Source organism: Ricinus communis, chromosome 1, assembly GCF_019578655.1.
Source record: "Ricinus communis isolate WT05 ecotype wild-type chromosome 1, ASM1957865v1, whole genome shotgun sequence".
In the NCBI taxonomy this organism is placed as follows: domain Eukaryota; kingdom Viridiplantae; phylum Streptophyta; class Magnoliopsida; order Malpighiales; family Euphorbiaceae; genus Ricinus; species Ricinus communis.
This window is the reverse complement of record NC_063256.1, coordinates 17,160,318-17,179,951: the sequence shown is the minus strand read 5'-3', so window position 1 is coordinate 17,179,951 and position 19,634 is coordinate 17,160,318. Positions and strand designations below refer to the sequence as shown.

General features: G+C 35.9%; 2 non-coding genes across 2 annotated transcripts; both read right to left on the bottom strand.

The window, feature by feature from the left end:
- Nucleotides 1-14,630: 14,630 nt before the first annotated feature.
- Nucleotides 14,631-14,788, bottom strand: LOC112536483. The gene has a single exon (XR_003080493.2). It is a non-coding gene; the product is annotated as a 5.8S ribosomal RNA (ribosomal RNA).
- Nucleotides 14,789-18,933: 4,145 nt separating this feature from the next.
- Nucleotides 18,934-19,040, bottom strand: LOC125369059. The gene has a single exon (XR_007214552.1). It is a non-coding gene; the product is annotated as a small nucleolar RNA R71 (small nucleolar RNA).
- Between the last annotated feature and the right edge of the window lie 594 nt (nt 19,041-19,634).

Below are 19,634 nucleotides of genomic sequence, written 5' to 3'. Positions count from 1 at the left end.
CAACCCCAAAAAAGTGGCATATTTGTCAATATGAGAAAACGACCCCGTAAGAGGGGTATATTTGTCAATATTAGAAAACAACCCCGTAAGAGGGGTATATCTTTCAACATGATAAAACAACCCAGAAAAGTGGTATATTTATCAATATAAGAAAACAACCCCGTAAGAGTGTTATATTTATAAATATTAGAAAACAACCCCGTAAGAGGTGTATATCTTTCAACATGAGAAAACCATCCTAAAAACGTGGTATATTTGTCAATATGAGAAAACAACCCCTTGAGACTGTTATATTTATCAATATTAGAAAACAACCCCGCAAGAGGACTATATCTTTCAACATGAGAAAAGAATCCTAAAAAAGGGATATATCTTTCAACATGAGAATAGAACCCCAAAAAAGTGGTATATTTTTTAATATGAGAAAACAACCCCGGGGTATATATCTTTCAACATGAGAAAACAACCCCAAAAAAGTGGTATATTGTTTAATATGAGAAAACAATCCCGTAAGAGGGGTATATTTGTTAATATTATAAGACAACCCCATAAGACGGGTATATCTTTCAACAAGAGAAAATAACCCCAAAAAAGAGGTATATTTGTCAATATGAGAAAATAACCCTGTAAGTGGGGTATATTTGTCAATATTAGATAACTACCGCGTAAGAGGGGTATGTGTGTCAATATTAGGAAACAACTCCATAACAGGGGTATATCATTCAAAATGAAAAAACAACCCCAAAAAAGTGGTATATTGGTCAATATGAGAAAATAACCTAATAAGATAGGTATATTTGTCAATATTAGAAAACAACCCCGTCGGAGGGGTATATTTATCAATATTGGAAAATGACACCGCAAGAGGGGTTTATTTGTCAATATAAGAAAATAACCCCGTAAGTGGGGTATATGTGTCAATATCATAAAACAATCCCGTAAAATGGATGTATCTATCAACATGAGAAAACAACCCCAAAAAAGTAATATATTTTTTAATATGAGAAAACAACCCTGTCAGATGGGTATATCTTTCAACATGAGAAATCTACCCCAGAAAAGTGGTATATTGTTTAATATGAGAAAACAACCCCGTAAGAGGGGTATATGATGTATGCTACTTCGTGTTAGCTACTATCTAAGGCAGTGTACCTATCGATGCAGTCTAGCACTAATGGCGAGTATCAAGGTCGTATTCCTCGGGAAAGTAAAAGCCCAGAGTTACTCCTTTGTTCTTTGTTATATTAACCTAAAATGAATGATGAATAATTTATAACCTAACTAATAGCTACAAGCTAAGTCCTAAGGGAGATGCAAGAGTGATTGATAAACGAAATAATCAAGACAAGAAGACAAACCCAAAGGGAATCTAAACTAATTGGCAATCAAACAAAAGATAAAGGATCGGTGAGTCTAATTATGCTACCCGTGGATGAATTCTTAACCGAATTCGGTTTCTCTCTCGAGATAACCGAATTTCTAAACTTAATAACCTAAAGTTGGAATCTCTTCCTAACGATTGATTCTTAAATTAGCATTAAGCTTTAATCCGCCTCTATTAAGCTTTGGTAATTCTTAATCCGGCTAGTTAATTATCCTTATCTCTAAGCGATTATTAATCAGTTCTTACTATTCAAAATTCCAATTGCCAAATGGAGTTCTCAATCACACAAAGCAATCTAACCACACAATTCAGAACGTCTCATGAATAATGCATTATCTTATTAATACTGAAGGCAAGAAGAATACAAAACTAATCCAAACAATCCAACAATATAATACTAAGCCAACATAGTAAAGAAATCCCAATGGATTTAATCAATCTCGCTAATCATGTTCATTATCAAAATACACAAGAATTCAGTTACAACAATAAGCAAAGGTAGAGAAAACCCGATTACACCCTTGGACGAGAGTAAACAGCCCCAAATCCTTTTGCTCCAATTAAATCGATTCTTGTTCCTCTTACTCGTTTTGAAAATCAATCGACGAACCTCACCCAATCTTCGATCTTTGAAGGGAATCTGATTGAAACCTTGATCCAAGTCTCCTTTTCCCTTAGTTTCAACTCAGAAAACCTTTAGAGAGAGAAATATTAGGGTTTGGGACGTTCTAACCCTAGCCGCCTTCTCCTTTTTCTCTCTTCGTTCTTTTAATTAATACCCCCCGTCACCTCTAACACGGCCGTGTCCCTGACCGTGTTGGGGACACGGGCTGGTGTTTCTGGCTGTGTTACTCTCTGTGGCCGTGCTCCCTAAAAGCTTCTTTTTCTTTCATGTTTGATGCATCCAACACAGCCGTGTTTATGGCCGTGTTACCTGTTGAATCCAATACGGTCGTGTTAACCTTCCGTATGGGCATACTTAGCTCGTTTCGGCAACTTTGACGTCCAATTATGCTCCAATTCTTTCCTTTATCATCCTTTGACCTCTTTTGGAACTATTACACACAAACATACATATAGGGAGAGTGTTGAGACCAATTCACATCCAAATGTCCATAAAATCAATCTTAAAAACCCCATTTAGATGTGTGTATTTTACGCACATCAAATAACCCCACACTTAGCTCATTGCTTGTCCTCAAGCAATGAAAAGTAAAATAAGGAAAATAAACCACTATGGAACAATACTTAAACCGATGCATAAGCTAGAGAGCTCCCGCATATCCTTAACAAGCGTAAGTCAAACAAAAAGAAAAGAAGCAATCAATTCAAGTATCACAACCAAGATGCCAATAATTCACACAATACTGTCTCAACAAAATTATTCAGAACCAACTCCTCACCAGATTCACTCTAAATCACTCAAAGTGTTTAACTCAATGCATCAACTACTGCCTTACTTACTATATGCTTGCTCTTAAATCCTACTCCTACCACTTATGGAGAGTCAACAGCCATGTCAAGAGGTCTTTATAAAGGTTGTAATGGGGATTAGGTAAGGGTAGGTAAATTTGGTCAGAGTTGAACCTATGGTGTTCTGCAATGAAATACATGACCTGCACACAAGTCACAATAATCACAAGGGATAAACAATGGATAGTAGTCCAAGGTGGGAAATAGGAATCAAGTCAAAATGTTTAGCTCACTTACTTTCTTTCTTTTCATCACCTTTCCCTCTTATTCTTCTTTTTATATATTTTTCTTCTTTCTTTTTCTTTTCTTTTTTTTCTTTTTTTTCATAAGGGAAGAACATTCACATAATAGAGTGAATTTCTTTTTGGATTGAAGTAAGCTGCTACAAGATTCCAAAGCTATTCCCAAGACAAAAATTCCCAATAAAAACAACTCATGTGCAAAATCATAACCCAAAGTAGAATAAAACTAAGTAGTAATGGACTATGATAAAAAAATGGTAAAAGAAGGGGTTATCTACAGAATCAATTAACGAATGAAGGCTATTTGGCTAGAATGAAAAACCTAAGTGCCTCTATCATACCAAAGTGTTAAACTCTCCTTGTGGCCCTCATAAGGATTACCGAGCAAGTTCTAAAAGTAAAGACAATAATTGGCACTCTTAACAAGAAATAAATACAAGCATATAAAGTGTATGCTTACAATTTAGGCTCAATTTCTCACAAGTGTGCTTTTGAGTAGGTTCCAAACAAAAATCATCAAAATAGAATTAAATAAACCGAAGCAACTTAGTGCAAAACTCAAACTAATTATCTTCCACTCTTCCGCAAAACTCAACACTATCGGTTTTACTCGATCACATGGACATAAACAGGATTTCAAAATCAAGTCAATAGTAAGAGCATCGAAACAAAGTGAAAAATTTTAAAAATTTTACAAAAAATTGCACAAAGAATAAACAAATAATTAAGATGGAATAAATATCACCCACCCCACACTTGAAGGACACACTGTCCTCAGTGTACAAAATATAAGAAATACAAAAGGGAAAAGAACTAATATTGCCCTAACTATGGCTCCGGAGTGAAAAGAGGTGCATCATTAGGGATATCAGGGCACTGGCTAGTCTGTGGTAGAGGAGTGGCTGCAAATAATAAAATAAGAAATTAAAATTGAAACTGAAAAAAATTAAATAAAATATGAAAACTAAAACTAATAAAATGTTTCAAAATGAAAGGGTAAAAAAATTAAAAATGAAAAAGAAAAAAAATAAAATTTGGGGTGCCTTCCAAAAGTGCTTCTTTTTGATGTGATGAGTCTTCTTAGCTGGACTCATGGTGAAAAGCAAACGGTGGGGATTGATGACCATCCATCCTTCTTCCAAGCAAATGGCTTCAAGTATCTGCTAAAAGGGATAATCGTCGACTTCCTCTTCCCGACTGTCAAGCAAGCTGCCAGTATGATGGGCAACACTCGCTCCTCGTATAATTGAACATAGTCATGATGTTGTAGGGGCTCTTCCAATTTGAAAGCTGGAGTTTCAACAATTGGAAGGATCGATGGTTGGGCAACTTCTTCAGGAGTGTCGATGGTTTTCTTCACTCCCTAGCTTGGTTCACTTGCTAGAAGAAACTCAAGCTCCTCCAAGACTTCTTCATTGGATAACTCGTGCTCATCTTCCATCATCGAAGGGACTTGTGGAAAATCTACCAACAATTCCTCTAACTGTAACTCAGCATCATCAACTATACATTCCTGTTGATAGTCTTTCAGAGGAACCATGTTTGCCTCTTCCTTTTCTGGTTCTATTTCCATGTTCAAGAAATCGTCCTGCATAGAAGCATCATCGTCAAACATAATAGATAAACCAAAAAAATTCTCACTTGAACGCAAAGTGATGGCGCTAAATTGCTCCTCGGATTCAGTAGCGTTTGATGGAGTTCCCAATTGCTCTTCAGCTAGTAACTTGAAGATTAAGCCTACTTGATGCTCTATGTTGTTAATCGAGGCTTGTTGATCTTCAAGTATCCTCTCTGTTTGTTGGAATCTATCATCAAGACTTGTAATGAACCTCATCATCAGCTCCTCCGACACTAACTCTTCATCTTGAGTTGAAGGTGCAAGATTAGGTTGCTGAGATTCTAGTGGTTCTGGGCCATCTAAGCTCCATCCATAGGGTGAATGAGTATTCAACTCTTGATTATAGGTGCTTCCAGACTAGTCAATTGGCCAATTGCCCGTATAATTCACCTATTCACAGTTATAAGAATAAGGAGTAAAATCACTGCACAATGGACAATCATTACTCAAATGTAAACCACAACAAAATTCACAAAAAACTTGAGATGGAAGGATAGGAGTGGAAAGTTGATCGGTAGCCTTGCAAAACGATTCCACTCGAGCTTCTAAAGATTCACGGGTATCTTAATTTTTAGCACTATCTTGGTTCCTAATCCCATTTTCCAATGCGTCATATAAAGAGTTTGAGTTTAGCATTGAACCTCCTTATCATTCACTATCTGAATCATAAACTTAAACTAAATAAATATGAACAAATAAAATAAAATAAATAAACAAATAAAAAATAAAAATCATAAAATAATAAGAAATAAAAAAATGGCTAAATTAACAAATAGTAAATTTCTCTCTAGTTTTCAAACAATTCCTCGGCAACAGTGCCAAAAACTTAATGGGTGCTACTTCGTGTTAGCTACAATCTAAGGCAATGTATCTATCGATGCAGTCTAGCACTAATGGCGAATATCAAGGTCGTATTCCTGGGGAAAGTGAAAGCCCAGAGTCACTCCTTTGTTCTTTGTTATATTAACCTAAAATTAGCGATAAATAATTTCTAAACTAACTAATAGCTACAAGCTAAGTCATAAGGGAGATGCAAGAGTGATTGATAAACGAAATAATCAAGACAAGAAGACAAACCCAAAGGGAATCTAAACTAATTGGCAATCAAATAAAAGATAAAGGATCGGTGAGTCTAATTATGCTACCCGTGGATGAATTCTTAACCGAATTCGGTTTCTCTCTCGAGATAACCGAATTCCTAAACTTAATAACCTAAAGTTGGAATCTCTTCCTAACGATTGATTCTTAAATTAGCATTAAGCTTTAATCCGCCTCTATTAGGCTTTGGTAATTCTTAATCCGGCTAGTTAATTATCCTTATCTCTAAGCGATTATTAACTAGTTCTTGGTATTCAAAATTCCAATTGCCAAATGGACTTCTCAATCACACAAACAATCTAACACACAATTCACAACGTCTCATGAATAATGCATTATCTTATTAATAATAAAGGCAAGAAGAATACAAAACTAATCCAAACAATGCAACAATATAATACTAAGCCAACATAGTAAAGAAATCCCAATGGATTTAATCAATCTAGCTAATCATGTTCATTATCAAAATACACAATAATTCAGTTACAACAATAAGCAAAGGTAGAGAGAACCTGATTACACCCTTGGATGAGAGTAAACAGCCCCAAATCATTTTGCTCCAATTGAATCGATTCTTGTTCCTCTTGCTCGATTTGAAAATCAATCGACGAACCTCACCCAATCTTCGATCTTTGAAGGGAATCTGATTGAAACCTTGATCCAAGTCTCCTTTTCCCTTAGTTTCAACTCAAAAAACCCTTGGAGAGAGAAATATTAGGGTTTGGGACGCTCTAACCCTAGCCGCCTTCTCCTTTTCCTCTCTTCGTTCTTTTAATTAATACCCCCTGTCACCTTCAACACGGCCGTGTCCCTGGCCCTGTTGGGGACATGGGCTGGTGTTCCTGGCCGTGTTACTTTCTGTGGCCGTGCTCCCTAAAAGCTTCTTTTTCTTTCATGTTTGACACATCCAACACGGCCGTGTTGGTAACACGGCCAGTGTTGAATCCAACACGGTCGTGTTAACCTTCCGCATGGGCATACTTAGCTCGTTTCGGTAGCTTTGACATCCAATTATGTTCCAATTCTTTCTTTTATCATCCTTTGACCTCTTTTGGACCTAATGCACACAAACATACGTATAGGGTGAGTGTTGAGACCAATTCACATCCAAATGTCCATAAAATCAATCTTAAAAACCCCATCTAGATGTGTGTATTTTACGCACATCAGTATATTTGTCAATATTAGAAAACAACCCCATAAGAGGGGTATATCTTTCAACAAGAGAAAATAACCCAAAAAAAGAAGATATATTTATCAATATGAGAAAACAACCCTGTAAGTGGGGTATATTTGTTAATATTAGATAACAACCCCGTAAGAGAGGTATATCTTTGAACATGAGAAAATAATCGTAAAACAGTGGTATATTTTTTAATACGAGAAAACAACCCCGTTAGAGGGGTACATATTTCAATATTAGAAAAAAATCCCGCAAGAGGGGTATATCTTTCAACATAAGAAAAGAATCCTAAAAAAGTGGTACATTTGTCAATATAAGAAAACAACCCCGTAAGAGGGGTATATATTTCAATATTAGAAAACAACCCCGTAAAAGGGGTATATCTTTCAACATGATAAAACAACCCAACAAAGTGGTATATTTCTCAACCTGAGAAAACAACCCAAAAGAAGTGGTATATTTTTCAATAAAGAAAACAACTCCGTTAGAGGGGTATATTTGTCAATATTAGGAAACAACCCTATAATAGGGGTATATCATTCAAAATGAGAAAACAACCCCAAAAAAGTGGTATATTTGTTAATATGAGAACAACCCCGTAGGGGTATATCTTGCTACATGAGAAAACAACCCCAAAAAAGTTATATATTTTCTAATACGAGAAAACAACCCCGTCAAAGGGGTATATTTGTCGGTATTGGAAAACGACACCGTAAGAGGGGTATATTTGTCAATATGAGAAAATAACCCTATAAGAGGGGTATATTTGTCAATATAAGAAAACAATCCCGTAAAATAGGTATATCTTTCTACATGAGAAAACAACCCCAAAAAAGTGATATATTTTTTAATTCGAGAAAACAACCCCGTAAGAGGGGTATATCTTTCAACATTAGAAAACAACCCCAACAAACTAGTATCTTTGTCAATAGGAGAAAACAACCCCGTAAGAGGGGTATATCTTTCAACCTATGAAAACAACCCCAAAAAAATTGGTATATTTGTCAATATGAGAATACAACCCCGTAAGAGGCGTATATATTTTAATATTAGAAAACAACCCCGTAAGGGGGGTATATCTTTCAACATGAGAAAAGAATCCTAAAAAAGTGGTATATTTGTCAATATGAGAAAATAACCCCGTAAGAGGGGTATATTTGTCGATATTAGAAAAGAACCCCGTAAGAGGGGAATATTTATCAATATGAGAAAACAACAACGTAAGAGGGGTATATTAGTCAATATTAGAAAAAAACCCCGTAAGAGGGGTATTTAGTCCATATTAGAAAACGACCCTGTAAGAGGGGTATATTTGTCAATATTAGAAAACAACCCTGTAAAAGTGGTATATCTTTCAACATGAGAAAACAACCCCAAAAAACTGGTATCTTTATTAATATGAGAAAACAACCCCGTAAGAGGGTTATATCATTCAACCTGTGAAAATAACCCTAGAAAAGTGGTATCTTTATTAATAAGAGAATACAACCCCGTAAGAGGGGTATTTATTTCAATATTAGAAAACAACCCCGTAAGAGGGGTATACCTTTCAACATGAGAAAATTATCCTAAAAAAGTGGTATATTTGTCAATATACGTAGACAACCCCATAAGAGGGGTATATTTGCCAATATCAAGAAATAACCTCGTAAGAGGGGTATATCTTTCAACATGAGAAAACAACTCCAAAAAAGTGGTATATTTATCAATATGAGAAAACAACCGCGTAAGAAGGGTATATCTGTCAATATGAGATAACCATCCCGTAAGAGGGGTATATTTGTCAATATGAGAAAACAACCCCGTAAGAGAGGTATATTAGTGTATATTAGAAAACGACCCCGTAAGAGGGGTATATTTGTCAATATTAGAAAACAACCCCGTAAAAGGGGTATATTAGTTAATATTAGGAAACGACCCCGTAAGTGGGGTATAATTGTCAATAATAGAAGACAACCCCGTAAGAGGAATATATCTTTCAACATGAGAAAACAACCCCAAAAAAGTGGTATATTAATCAATATGAGAAAGCAACCCCGTAAGAAGGGTATATTTGTAAATATAGAAAATAACCCCGTAAGAGGAGTATATCTTTCAACAAGAGAAAACAACCCCAGAAAAGTGGTATATTGTATGAGAAAACAACCCCGTAAGAGGATTATATTTGTCAACATTAGAAAACAACCCCGTAAGAAGGGTATATCTTTCAACATGAGAAAACAACCCCAAAAAAGTTGTAATTTTGTCAATATGAGAAAATAACCCCGTAAGAGGGGTATATATTTCAATATTAGAAAACAACCCCGTAAGAGGGGTATATCTTTCAACTTGAGAAAACAATCCTAAGAAAGTGGTATATTTTTTAAGACGAGAAAACAACCCCGTTAGAGGGGTATATATTTCAATATTATAAAACAACCCCACAAGAAGGGTATATCTTTCAACATGAGAAAAGAATCCTAAAAAAGTGGTACATTTGTCAATATGAGAAAACAACCCTGTAAGAGGGGTATATTTGTCAATATTAGAAAACAACCCCGTAAGAGGGGTATAACTTTCAACATGAGAAAACAATCCAAAAAAGTAGTATATTTGTCAACATGAGAAAACAACCCCGTAAGAGGGGTATATTTATCAATATTAGAAAATAACCCTGTAAGTGGGGTATATTTTTCAATATGAGAAAACAACCCTGTATGGGAGGTGAATCTGTAAATATCAGAAAACATCCACGTAAGAGGCGTATATTTGTCAATATGAGAAAACAACCCCGTAAGAGGGGTATATTTGTCAATATTACAAAAGAACCCCGTAAGAGGGGTATATTTGTCAATATTACAAAACAACCCCGTAAGAGGGGTATATTTCTCAATACTACAAAACCATCCCGTAAGAGGGGTATAACTGTCAATATTATGAGCCTCGAAGGAGGGGTATATTTGTCAATACTTGACAACAACAACGTAAGAGGGGTATATTTGTCAATATTAGAAAACAACCCCGTAAGATGGGTATATCTTTCAACATGAGAAAACAACCCCAGAGAAAGTGTTATCTTTGTCAATATGAGAAAACAACCCCGTAAGAGTGGTATATTTGTCAATATTAGAAAACAACCCCGTAAGAGGGGTATATTTGTTAATAATAGAAAATAAACCCGTAAGAGGGATATATTTTACAATATGAGAAAATGACCTCGAAAGAGGGCTATATTTGTCAATATAAGAAGACAACCTCATAAGAGGGGTAGACCTTTCAACATGGTATATTAATCAATATGAGAAAGCAACACCGTAAGAGGGGTATATTTGTAAATATCGGAAAACAACTCCGTAAGAGGAGTATATCTTTCAACATGCGAAAGCAACCCCAGACAAGAGCTATATTGTATGAGAAAACAACCCCGTAAGAGGGGTATATTTGCCAATATTAGAAAACAACCCCGTAAAAGGGGTATATCTTTCAACATGAGAAAATAACTCCAAAAAAGTGGTATCTTTTTCAATATGAGAAAACAACCCCGTAAGAGGGGTATATATTTCAATATAAGAAAACAACCCCGTAAGAGAGGTATATCTTTGAACATGAGAAAACAATCATAAAACAGTGGTATATTTTTTAATACGAGAAAACAACCCCGTTAGAGGGGTACATATTTCAATATTAGAAAAAAACCTCGCAAGAGGGGTATATCTTTCAACATAAGAAAAGAATCCTAAAAAAGTGGTACATTTGTCAATATGAGAAAACAACCCCGTAAGAGGGGTATATATTTCAATATTAGAAAACAACCCCGTAAAAGGGGTATATCTTTCAACATGATAAAACAACCCAACAAAGTGGTATATTTCTCAACCTGAGAAAACAACCCCGTAAGAGGGATATTGTAACACCCCCATCACATGTTAACCAATAAACATTAGCCAGGAAGCATACAAGCGTCGTAGAATATATACTACAGGTAGATAGGTCAATATGTAGGTTGTTAAGAATCCAGACACAAGGTTATTAACATATAAATATATGATTATACTTAAACATCATTTAAAAAGTATTACAAACATCTTCTTATGCCTTATAAGGCATACTTCCATATATATCACATAACTGCATACAAAAATGCATCAGGTGGAGACTTACAAAACTCGGCCCAACTTGAGGCTAAAAGCTAGACTTCGCATACAACCAACGGATGCACTACTATTTACAAACCTGAAAAGAAAAATTTTGGAGAGGGGTGAGCCTCCAGCTCAGTAAATAAATAATCAACATAATCTATATCACATACACTTAATACAATTTCCACCCAATCACATAACTTTCCATGATATTCATAGTTTAGGTATAAAGTCATACCATTCTACTCAATTCATTACAACCATCATAGAAGAAATACAATTCAACAATTATGGTTAGTTCTCACGGCTTGTGGATCCCCTTTAATGTGTTGCTCCGCCTCATCCTCACATATCACACACGTAAGTCAGCTCCGCCTCATCTCACATTATACACTTTTATAGCCTCTCTAGGCTTTAGCCTCCCAAGGCTTTATATATATATATCTTTCTTTTCATAGGGGAATCCACCATTCACATGCACATATGCACTTAACATCACAATTCAATCATTTCACTTATATCATATTTCAGCAATAACAATTGTTCCACTCAACACCAATCATTTCCATCTCGGTCATTCAAACATAAACAATATTAAGCAAACGCAACCATTTGGCGGAACATTTGATTAAATATATGAACATAGCAAATATTAACTATTTACTTACTCAAAATATACTTATTCCTTTAGCATATAAGAACCTCCTTTCTCCACAACTTCCTTTCCAGGGCCTTTGAGTACCCTGTCAACACATTCATCAATTCACATTTCATGCATATTACAATATTCATGTAAATGCGAGTTCTAATGCATTACAAGATCATCCCCTCTCTAATTCATAGGTCTAACTCTTCCTCTAAGACTCTCAATTACTGTTTTAATATCCTATAAACATTTCCCATCTAGTTAAATACCAATTTAACTCAAATTAACATCAATAAATTGCATAAAACTAATCTCCAACATTTCTGTTTTCTAGACAGAATTTAGTACCAAGGTGTATTTATTGCTGGGCAAAATTGGGTTAATAAAAAAATCTCATATTAAATAGACATATCCATTTATGCGTCTAGTTTCATCTCCAAGAAGAATTACTCAATTCCGACTTCTATAGATTTAATTATTTTCAAATTACTGAGCAAGGGTCATACAGCTAGTTGTACCCGAGCAGCAATCTGTTTGCTCAATTTAAGCAACCAAAACGGCAAAAATAGTAAAATCACAAAACTACAAAGTTATAGAGGACTCTTTAAGCTTTCCATAGACACCAATTAAGCTTAATTTGGACTTATATAACCCATGTTATGCCTAAAATACAGAACATCAAGGTTGCTGGAATTTTGACAGTTTTCTATCTTAACATACTTAAACTTAAATCAAGCTTAATCTTTATGCAATCATTCAATACTCTACTAATTCATGATAATCAGACCTTTAATTAATCAATGAGAGCATCAAATGAAGTTTTTCCAATTTGTAATCAAGAACCCTAATGACAAATTAATAACACTCAAGTAACAACTTACCAATTTCAGCTTTTGGGTTGCTAATATGCTTAAATCCTTTAGCTTTAGCTTGGCTCCTTCAATAGTTGGCAAAATCCTATCTTAATCTTAAGTTTTTCTAGGTATTCCACTCCTCTCTCTTATTCCAAATTTTGTGTTTTTGGCCATGTACGAATTTTAGAGAAATGAAGAGGTAAAATGAGCTTACTCATGGTTCCAATTTCCAATATTCCTCTCTTAATGCCACCATCTACTAAACTATTTTTATCACCCTAAATTAATTCTTACTAACCATATATAGGTACTAACTTTTAATTGTATCTTTTAAGTCCAATCTATTTACCCAACTTTCAACTATTGGTTCAATTAAGTCTTAAGGCTTAATACACATAACCCAAGTACTTAATCAACTTATCTAAATTAATAATCTAATATCATGCTTTTTATTCTCTACTTATAATTAATATATATCTGTTCTCATCAAATAAAAATATCATTGATATACCATCATATGCCTAATGATTAAATGTAAATGCACATAACATGGATGATGAGAAAATGCAGGCGTTACAGATATATTTTTTCAATATGAGAAAACGACATCGTAAAAGGGATATAATTGTCAATATTAGACAACAACCCCATAAGAGGGGTTTATCTTTCAACATGAGAAAACAGCCTTAAAAAAGCAGTATATTCAATATGAGAAAGCAACCCCGTAAGAGGGTATATTTGTAAATATTAGAAAATAACCCCGTAAGAGGAATATATCTTTCAACATGACAAAACAACCCTAGAAAAGTGGTATATTGTATGAGAAAACAACTTCGTAAGAGGGGTATATTTGTCAATTTTAGAAAACAACCCCGTAAGAGGGGTATATCTTTGAACATGAGAAAACAACCCCAAAAAAGTTATATTTGTCAACATGAGAAAACAACCCCGTGAAAGGGGTATATTTGTCAATATTAGAAAATAACTCCGTAAGAGGGGTATATTTTTCAATATGAGAAAAAGACACCGTAAGAGGGGTATATTTGTCAATATTAGAAAACTACCCGTGAAAAGGGTAGATCTTTCAACATGAGAAAACAACCCCAAAAAAGTGGTATATTTTTTAATATGAGAAAACAACCTCGCAAGAGGGGTATATTTATCAATATTAGAAAACAACCCCGTAAGAGGGGTATATTTGTTAATATTAGAAACCAGCCCCTTAAGAAGGCTATATTTGTCAATATTAGAACACAACCCCGTATGTGGGGTATATCTTTTAACATGGGAAAACAACCCCAAAAAAGTGGTATTTTTGTCAATATGAGAATACAATCCCGTAAGAAGGGTATATTTGTCAATATAAGAAAATGACCTCGTAAGAGGGGTATATTTATCAATAATAGAAAACGACAACGTAAGAGGGGTATATTTTTCAATATGAGAAAACAACCTCGTAAGAGGGGTATATTTGTCAATATTAGAAAACAACCCTGTAAGAGGGATATATCTTTCAACATGAGAAAACATTCCCAAAAAAATGGTATCTTTGTCAATTTGAGAAAGCAATCCAGTAAGAGGGGTACATTTGTCAATATCAAAAAATAACCCCGTAAGAAGGATATATCTTTCAACATGAGAAAACATCCCCAAAAAAGTGGTATCTTTGTTAATATGAGAAAGCAACCCCGTAAGAGGAGTATATTTGTCAATATTAGAAAACAACCCCGTAAGAGGGATATATTTTTCAACATGAGAAAACAACCCCAAAAAGTGGTATATTTGTCAACATTAGAAAACAACCCTGTAAAAAGGCTATATTTGTAAATATTAGAAAACAACCCCGTAAGAGGGGTATATTTGTCAATTTGAGAAAACAACTCCGTAAGAGATGTTGTGGCGTATGGACTGTCACTCGTGCTATCGAATGCCGAATGCGATGCGGGCGGGAGGGTGGAAATCCTCCTCCATGAGCCTATTGTTTCCTAAATACGAATGACGACAGATCTCGTTTCGAGCCTTAAGCACATCGCATTATCGGTTGTGGGGGCTTCGGGCGCAACTTACGTTCAAAAACTCGATGATTCACGGGATTCTGCAATTCACACCAAGTATCGCATTTTGCTGCGTTCTTCATCGATGTGAGGGCCGAGATATCCGTTGCCGAGAGTTGTTATGGTTCTCGAAAGAGGGTGACGCGTGCCTAAGTCGCATCGTTTCCGAGGACTACAGTCAATATGAGAAAACAACCCCGTCAGAGAGGTATATTTGTCAATATTAGAAAAAAAAACCCTGTAAGAGGGGTATATCTTTTAACATGTGAAAACAGCCCCAAAAAAGTAGTATATTTTTTAATACGAGAAAACAACCCGATAAGAGGGGTATATTTGTCAATATTAGAAAATAACCCTGTAATAGGGGTATATTTATCAACATTAGAAAACAACCCCATAAGAGGAGCATATTTGTTAATATTAGAAAACAACCCCGTAAGAGGGGTACATCTTTCAATATGAGAAAACAACCCTGTAAGAGGGGCATATTTGTTAATATCAAAAAACAACCCCGTAAGAGGGGTACATCTTTCAACATGCGAAAACAACCGTAAAAAGTGGTATATTTTTTAATACGAGAAAACAACCCCGAAAGAGGGGTAAATTTGTCAATATTAGAAAACAACCTAATAAGAGGGGTATATCTTTCAACATGTGCAAACAACAGTAAAAAAGTGGTTTATCTTTTAATACGAGAAAACAACCACGTAAGAGGGCTATATTTGTAAATATTAGAAAATAACCTCGTAAGAGGGATATTTCATTCAACATGAGAAAACAACCCAAAAAAAGTGGTATGTTTGACAACATCAGAAAACAACCCCGTAAGAGGGGTATATTTGTCAATATTAGAAAACAACCCCGCAAGAGGGGTATATTGGTCAATATGAGAAAATAACCGGGTAAGAGGGGTATATTTGTCAATATGTGAAAACAACACCGAAAGAGAGGTATATTTATAAATATTAGAAAACAATCACGTAAAAGGGGTATATTTGTCAATACTAAAAAATAACCCGTAAGAGGGGTATATCTTTCAATATGAGAAAATAACCCCAAAGAAGTGTATTTTTCAATCTGAGAAAACAACCCATAAGAGAGGTATATTTGTCAATATTAGAAAACAACCCCGTAAGAGGGGTATATTGGTCAATATGAGAAAATAACCGGGTAAGAGGGGTATATTTGTCAATATAAGAAAACAACCCCGTAAGAGGGGTATATTTGTCAATATTAAAAAACAACCCCGTTAGAGGGGTATATCTTTCAACATGAGAAAACAACCCAAAAAAAATGGAATATTTGTCAATATTAGAAAACAACCCCGTAAGAGGGGTATGTTTGTCTGGATGAGAGAATAACCTCGTAAGAGGGGTATATTTGTCAATATGAAAAAATAACCCCGTAAAAGGGGTATATTTTGCAATATTAGAAAACAACCCTGTAAGAGGGGTATATCTTTCAACATGAGAAAACAACCTCAAAAAAGTGGTATATATGTCAATTTTAGAAAACAACCCCGTAAGAAGGATATATTTGTAAATATTAGAAAACAACCCCGTAAGAGGGGTATATCTTTCAACATGAGAAAACAACCCAAAAAAGTGGTATATTTGTCAATATGAGAAAACAACCCGTAAGAGAGGTATATTTGTCAATATTAAAAAACAACCCCGTAAGAGGGGTCGATCTTTCAAAATGAGAAAACAATCCCAAAAAAGTGGTATATTTTTTAATACTAGAAAACAACCCCGTAAGAAGGGTATATTTGTCAATATTGGAAAACAACCACATAAGAGGGGTATATTTGTCAATATGAGAAAATAACCCCGTAAGATGGGTATACTTTTCAATATGAGAAAACAACCCCAAAAATACGGTATATTTTTTAATACAAGAAAACAACCACGAAAGAGGGGTATATTTTTCAATTATTAGAAAACAAACCCATAAGAGGGGTATATTTGTCAATATGAGAAAATAACCCCGTAAGAGGGGTATATTTGTCAATATAAGAATACAACCCCGTAAGAGGGGTATATTTGTCAATATTAAAAAACAACCCCGTTAGAGGGGTATATCTTTCAACATGAGAAAATAACTGATAAGCATCATACTACACATGTTTTCATGCCCGATTGTTCACATTTTTATGCATGATTATCCCGTTTTATGCTAGAATCACCTGTCTTTTGTTTCCCTTTTCGTTTCAGGTCATTTTCGAAGGACACCATCAGTAATCGAGGGAAATACGTGGGATTACGGAGCAAAATCCATCAAATTGGGCGAGAACAAGCACCCCGAGGGTTGAGCACGTCCCACGGACTCGACTGCGTTGAATTATCAAGAGGCTATCCCCAATTGTGCCATTTCGACGCCGTAGCCACCACGGCCTCCGGCCGCGACTGTGGTGGATCACTGGGCACTGTGGTGGCTCGGATGGGCCACTGTGGTGGCTCAAAGACAGAATCCACGATTCAAAGATGCCCGGACTGGTCTGGAATCAAGACAACTTTGGACTCGGTCAATCAACTATATAGGCGATTTTGAATTCTAACCAAGAAGACGATTTTGGACTCAATTCCAAGACACACACTTAATTAAATATTTCCTATACCTCAATTGTAGACCTGAAGAGATCAATTTTCATCAATTGAAGGGGGGATTCCACTTATTCCAACATCGAATTGAAGATCAAGACAAACTTTGGGAGCATTCAAGAGGCAACTAGGGTTTGAGATTTTGAATTTGCAAATTTAGGGTTTCTCATTCAGCTTGAAAGAGAAGGGTGTACATACCTTTAATTTGTTTTTCCTTATTTTGTTCTTTAATTGCTTTGACTATGAACATGAGCAGCTAGATCTTTTAAATCCATTAGGGTTCACCTTTGTTGATGGATTATGCTTAATTGTTAGTTTTTTATAATTGTCATTCTTGCAATCTTCTTGCTATTCAGTAATAAAAGTTTGATGCAGTTAATTTGAGACGTTGGATTAATTGTTTATTAGGTTGTTTGTTGACATTGAGAAATGCTTGTTACAACTGGATTTTGAATAGTAAGGACTGGTAGTTAACACTTAGAGATGAGGTTGATTTACTCACGGATTAAGAACTAACAACTCTTAATAGTCTTAAATCATACTTAATGCTAATTTGTAGTAATCCGATAGGAAGAGATTCCATTAGGTTAGTGCAGGGTTTAGGAATCCGGTAGCTCAGAGAGGAACCGGGATTCAATTCGAGGATTTAGGCACGGGTAAGCAAGATCGGCAATCCATAAAATTCATCTTTAGAATTCCATCACTTAGGCTCCCTTTTGGATTTATTTCTCTCTTTACAATTGTCTTTTAATTGTCCATTGTTGTCCTTCATTTACTTAATTGCACTCATAACCATTACCGGTATGTTAGAACTTTCACACCCTATTTCGGACTAGATAACATAGCAAGCGGTAGTAACTCTAGGTTCACCCGATCTCCGGGGATACGACCTTGATACTCACTAGTGCTAGGCTGCATCGGTAGGTTCAACGCCTTAGGTGTAGGTTGCATAAAGAACCCATCAAGTTTTTGGCGCCGCTGTCGGAACCGAATTTGAACTAGAGTGAATTGTTTTTGTGTTAATTTAGTCATTATTTGTTTTATTCATTTATTCTTTAATTTTATTATTATTTATTATTATATTATTTTTGTTGATCGGTGGTTGTGTGGACTTTCGGTTTCGGTGTAGTTTATGACTAGGAGCTCAAACTCGAATCTTATAGAGCCTCTATCCGATCCGAACGATCCCTCGGACTCTTAAGGAAGAGGTTGCAATTAGAAGAGGAGGAGATTGAGGTTGAGATACTGTGGATAGACTAGAAACGATGGAAAACCATGACCCCCATGCCGATGAGGATCGGAGGACGATGTACGAGTTTGCTCGACCATCTTTGGATGGGACGAAAACTAGTATAGTCGGACTACTGTGGCCAACAATTTTGAGATAAAGGCCAATGTTATCCGGATGATCCAACAAAGCGTGCAGTTTGGAGGATTGCCCGGCGAGGATCCCAATGCACATATCTCTAACTTTTTGGAGATTTGTGACACATTCAAAATAAATGGAACAACCGATGATGCCATTCGGCTGAGATTGTTTCCATTTTCCTTGAGGGACAGAGCAAAGAGATGGTTGCAATCTCTTCCACAATGACGATCACTACACCGGAAGGCGTTGGGCTGAAAAATTTTATATAAGTATTTTCCTCCCGCTAAAACTGCTAAACTTAGAAATGACATATCTTCTTTTATGCAGTTTGATGATGAAAGCATGTACAATGCATGGGAGAGATTTAAAGATCTTTTGAGATGCTGCCCACATCACGGATTGCCAGTGTGGATGCAGGTTCAGACCTTCTACAATGGGTTGAACCTCGCGAACGAGGCGATGGTGGATCTTTCGCAGCGGTGGGCGCTAAAGCAAGAGCCCGAGCAAGCTCAGAACTTGATAGAGGAAATGGCCATGAACAACTATCAATGGCAATCCTCTAGGAGCCGACCAGGAAGACAAGGAGTGGTCAACCAAGTGGACTTTATTTGGCAAGCTCAAGTGGAGCTTCTAGCCAAGAAGATCGACCAACTCAGGATCTTGGGTTCACGCGTGACGTTGGTCGCGAGTTTTGTGGTGGCCCGCATTACGGTCTGACGCCAGAGGTATGTTTGCTTCATCGTCTATTAGTTTTCCATCTAATTCTACTATATCTTTTGATGTTGAACAAGTTGATTATATGGGGAATGCCCCAAGACAGCAGAATAACCCCTACAGCAATACATACAACCCTGGATGGCGCAATCACCCCAATTTCGGTTGGAGGAACAATAATGCCCAGTGGTCCGGCCAGTTTCCAAAGACTTCATCAACGACCACGAACAACCGGTGGGCTGCACAAGCTCCTCCTCCCAAGAAAAGAAGTCAAATTTATA